The following is a 5,000-nucleotide window of genomic DNA, read 5'->3' as shown; positions in this document are numbered from 1 at the left end:
GAGGTGAAAAGAATACACACAAATAGACTACTGCCCAATTAGCTTCGAAGGGTGCCTTTTAGTCTTTTTCAGAATATTGAAATAATTAGAAACGGAGTGGTGTCACACACAATGGTAAAACACAACGCTTGGTATGGCCGACTAACGTGCGAAGGTCCCAGATTGATGTCGGGGAACCTCCCATGCGAGGTATGGACTTACCAATGATCCAGGGCTGGCTGGTGGACACATGACCACAGTGTCAAGATGCTATTGAAAGAGCTATCTCTGTTTCTGTCCCTTGTGGGAGAAAATAAATTAAATAGTAAAACACTAAGCAACTACCCCAAGTTAAAAAAGAAAAAAATCAATATCTGCCAGGGTCCTTCTCAAATATTGGCTCTCTTTCTTGCCTGGTTACAAATGCCCACTGTGTTTTCCAGTCTCTAAATCTTCACCAAGAGCCACTTACAGGGGGTGCCTGTCTTTAGCTTGGATTAAAGTTTGGGAATCAACCAGAACAAACTCCAGGAGGCAGAATGGTTAGACACACTTTGTGGCTCTACTTTGGTGAACTTGGGCTTATTTTGGTTCTCCAGAGCTCCCATCAGTCAGCCCTCAGTGCCATAGAGGGCACAGCAGGAAAGGACAACCTGCTCACAGCTGACCTGGTAGCTGGTGCTGGAGTCCAAGGCAGCCACCTAATGTGATACTGATCGAGAGGCCAAAGGTTCCTACGAACTAGCAATTCCCAGGGTGATTCAGGGTCTCTGAGATCAGGGCTGGAAAATGCACATTTAAATGAGATCCCCAGGTAATCGTTACCCTTGCTTGAAACTGGGTATCATTGTCACATGCCACTCTATCTGTGAGACTAGATATTTACTTTATTACTGAACATGATCAAAATGTCTGTCATGAAACATGAAAGAAGGAAAACATTCCATAAAGAAGAGAAATAGCAGTTCCCAGATTTTTAAAAATTTGCTTGGCTTTCTCAAAGGATACATTTGGTTTTTTCAATAAAACAGTAAATTTACTTCAGGGTCTGGATTTCTTCCAGTGGCCTACACAAAGAAAATGGTCATATAAGGCAGTTTTCTGGTGGGCCATTATTTCTCAACAGTAAGAATCAATTAGAATATGCTCATTGATCTTATTAGTCTCACCTTACCAAACACCACTCTTTGCGATTATAAAATTACATAATTCTGTGTTTTATTTGGCTTTATTTTGGCAGGACAAATGTTTGGCTTTGTTTCAGAGGATCATCAACAAGAAGTTGTGTTCTAACACAACCCTGGTTTGGGGAAAATAATAAAAAGTCACAAAATATTGAATAGCTATACACTTTTAAAATGCTTGCATTCATACAGTTGAATAAAAGGAGTGAAGAACTGAGCTAAGGGTTTTAATTCTCATCATCACCTACAAAACATTCTTTATTCTTCACTGCAATTTGAAAAACTACATAAACAAGACCTTGGCAGAAATAGACAACAGCATTCTTCAAGTGCCTCCAGGAAAACATTCGCACAACCCACTAGCATTTCCCTTCAGTGAAGGGATTTTATAAGCGTCACCATCTCTGTCAGAGAAAGAACATGGAGCAGGGCAAAGCATACAATTTGGGGGAGCAGACAGAGGGAAGCTATGGTCCCTCTAATGCTTGTTAGCCAAGTGGCCTTGGGCATGTTGCAAAAGTCTCCATCTTTTTTCATAGTAATATAGTGTCCAGCAATGGCACCATTATAGGCAGTTTCACACTGTCCCTTCTCCTTCTCTGCCATTGGTGCTGAAACAAGGATAGTGGGTTATACATCAGGCACGGTGTCAGTGACAGTGCAAAGCCTACAGCGTATTCAAGGCATGGGGTATGTCTTAGCTAAATCTGAAGAACTCAAAACAAAGTGGGACCAGGAAATTCTTTGGCCCATTCTCTGAGTGGTTTAAGAACTCCTGCTTCGAGCAGCAAAGTGTCAAAACGTAAATATAGCATGAAGCCTTTTTCCTAGCTTTCTAGTATGATTTCTTATCTGCTCTTGCTAGCTAAAAATTTATCATTATTCACAAATGATCTGGAGAGTGTAGAGTTAATTTGTGTGTATTTGTGTGCATTGGCAGTGGTCACGGTGGTAAAGTGTAAGGAGTTACAGAAAGTGGGGAAAAGGAGAGGCACACAGAAGATGCTGATGGCGAGAAGTCAATACCCAATAATGAAATGAACACAAATGTGATTACAGCATGTGGCCAGAAGCCATCCGTACAATCACTTGCTTTTTATTTCATGATCTGAACAGCTGTTAACGTATATTACTCTGTCTTTCCATTACTCTGTCTGTCTCCCTTTCCCTCCTTTCTTCCCTACAGATGGAGAACAGAGACTGACCGGTACTAGAGATCTTCAAAAGTCCATGGAGAAAGGTGTATTATGAAAAAACTATGCATAGATTTAAAAATGTGTCTGTGCCAAAGTAAACTGGTACTTTAATTCCATTTTCCATGAGTGCTTGGAGGTCCCCACTCATGGTCACATAGAAAAGCAGCTGCTCGTGCAGCAATCACCTAAACCTAACAGCTTCTGGGCAAACATGAGTGAAAGATTGCTTCCACCAGGGTTTCTTTCTTTATAATATGAATGACTTTAGTAGCAACAATGTAGAAAACTTACTTTTCCTTCATTGATGAAGAAAACAAGCCCATTTGACTCCTTAGAATGAGACATTGTACCTCAATAACTGGCTAACTCCTGTGTAGTTGTATCAGAGCACCTGCTGCTGCATCCACCTGGCAGACTGGCTGCCCCTGCAGGAGGGCAAGGAGCCTGTGGAAGGCAGCCTCCCCCACCTGGGTCTGTGCCCTCACTTTGCTCCACCAATTACAATCTGTCCATGCTCCCAACCATCTTATTTTCCCACTTTCCTTTACTATCCCCACTTCTTCCCTTAAATCAGTTTGGAACTTCAATCTCAATTTAGCTATTATGCAATATGCACTTCTCCCTGCCCTGGGGGTGACCCACTGGATCAACTTTTTCTTTAGCGCCTGTAACAAGACTTACTTTAGTCAGTAAAATGGCAGAGGACACAGGCAAAGGCTAGAAATGAGAAAGAAAAAACCCAGATGCTAAAAGAGAAGAGATTAGGAGACAAGAGATAGGCAGGGCAAGATCACATGGGGCAGTCTTGGGCATTTGGGACATTATTCTGGAGAAGAGATTAGGAGACAAGAGATAGGCAGGGCAAGATCACTTGGGGCACATAGGCAGTCTTGGGCATTTGGGACATTATTCTGATGGAAAGAAGAGGAAGTCATTGAAGGGTATTACCGAAGGTGTAACACAATCATGTCTGTGCATGTGTGTGTGCATTCCTAAATTCATATATGACACTGGCTTCAAAGTGGAGAGTGGTTTGGAAAAGGAGACAAGAGATAGGCAGGGCAAGATCACTTGGGGCACATAGGCAGTCTTGGGCATTTGGGACATTATTCTGATGGAAAGAAGAGGAAGTCATTGAAGGGTATTACCGAAGGTGTAACACAATCATGTCTGTGCATGTGTGTGTGCATTCCTAAATTCATATATGACACTGGCTTCAAAGTGGAGAGTGGTTTGGAAAGGAAGCAGAATGAATGCAGGGAAATTGGGAGAAGAATATTAAAATGGAAGAAATGAAGGTGGTTTAGATTAACATAGCAGTCACTCAAATAGAGTGAAGGGCAGATTCGAGAACTGCCTCCATGGTGAGATTGATTTTATGCCTGAATAGATTTGTGTACCAAGAGAGCAGGGCTTTTTGGATTATTCTTCCGTTTCTGGTTTAGTAACCCATGGATGGCTGTATCAGTAAGGAAACCTGTTTGGGACTCATTAAGTCTGAGGTACCTTTGAGATACCCGGTTGGCAAAGAGCAAGAACTGGGTTTACAGGGCAAGAAAACATTCCCAGCCATGGGAGTGAAGGTGGTCACCCACCAAGGAAAGTGTGTGACTTGAGTAGAAATGAGGACCCATGGCTCATTTGGAAATTCCTACATTTGTAAAGATGGACTGGAGGAGGAGAGGTTGGCAAAGAGACAAAAAGGAGGTGCACATTAAAGACCCTATGATTAAGTTGGCCATTTTCTTAGTTTTTGAACTCTTATTTCTGTGTGTCTTCATTTAATTTTCCTGGTATAGCACTCTCTTGAGAACTTCTTAGAGATTTCATCTGGTATTGGTAAATTCTTTCAGGTTTTGTTTACCTGAGAATGTTCTTGTCTTTCTTCCCATATGAAGGATAATCTTGCTGGGTACAGTATTCTTGGTTGAAATTGCTTTTCCCTTAACACTTTGAATGTATTTTCCCATTCTTTCCTCACATTATTTCCAATGAGGTCTGCTGTTAGCCTGATGGGATATCCTTTGTAGGTAACTTGCCGTTTCTCTCTTGCCAGTCTTAGTATCTTGTTTTTGTCTGTGGTTTTGGTCAATCTGGCTATAATGTGTCTTGGAGAAGATCTTCTTGGGTTAATTTTATTAGGGGTCGTTTGTATTTCTTGGGACTGGATCTTTGTATTTCTTGGGAATGCCTCTTTAGGTTTGGAAAGTTTTCTTCCAGGATTTCATGGAATAGATTGTCAATGCCCTTATGGGTCTCTTCACCTTCTAGGATACCAATTATTCAGATGTTTGGATGTTTGATCGTATCTAGTATTTCTCATATATAATTCTCATTTTGGGGGGCATTTTTCTGTCTTCTTGGTGAATTTTTCTAGGCCAGTTATTCTATCTTCTACATCTGAGATTCTGTTTTCTGTATGATCTAGTCTGCTTTTAATACTTTCAAGGGAGGTTTTAACTTCCTGTACTATAGCCTTCATCTCTAACAGGTCCATTTGATTCTTATTTTTTTTTTTTTTGAGAGATGATTTTGCTATAGGGCCCATACACTCGCCAGAAAGAGAGAGGGAACCAGCAGTTAGCGTAATGGCTATGTCGCTGGATTCCCACGTAGTCGACCGTGGTTCATGCCCCCGCCC

At 41.5% G+C, this 5,000-nt stretch overlaps 1 long non-coding RNA gene across 2 annotated transcripts in view; it reads right to left on the bottom strand.

The window, feature by feature from the left end:
- LOC102482681 (uncharacterized) overlaps window positions 1-283 on the bottom strand; it is a 4,695-nt gene extending 4,412 nt beyond the window's left edge. For both annotated transcript variants that reach the window (XR_003550128.1, XR_335219.3), the window contains exon 1: window positions 202-283. This is a non-coding gene — a long non-coding RNA (uncharacterized LOC102482681). The remainder of the gene's footprint in view (window positions 1-201) is intronic.
- Between the last annotated feature and the right edge of the window lie 4,717 nt (window positions 284-5,000).

Source organism: Tupaia chinensis, unplaced genomic scaffold (genome assembly GCF_000334495.1).
Source record: "Tupaia chinensis unplaced genomic scaffold, TupChi_1.0 Scaffold000361_2, whole genome shotgun sequence".
Classification (NCBI taxonomy): Eukaryota; Metazoa; Chordata; class Mammalia; order Scandentia; family Tupaiidae; genus Tupaia; species Tupaia belangeri.
The sequence above is the reverse complement of the archived record's forward strand: the minus strand, read 5'-3'. Positions and strand labels throughout refer to the sequence as shown.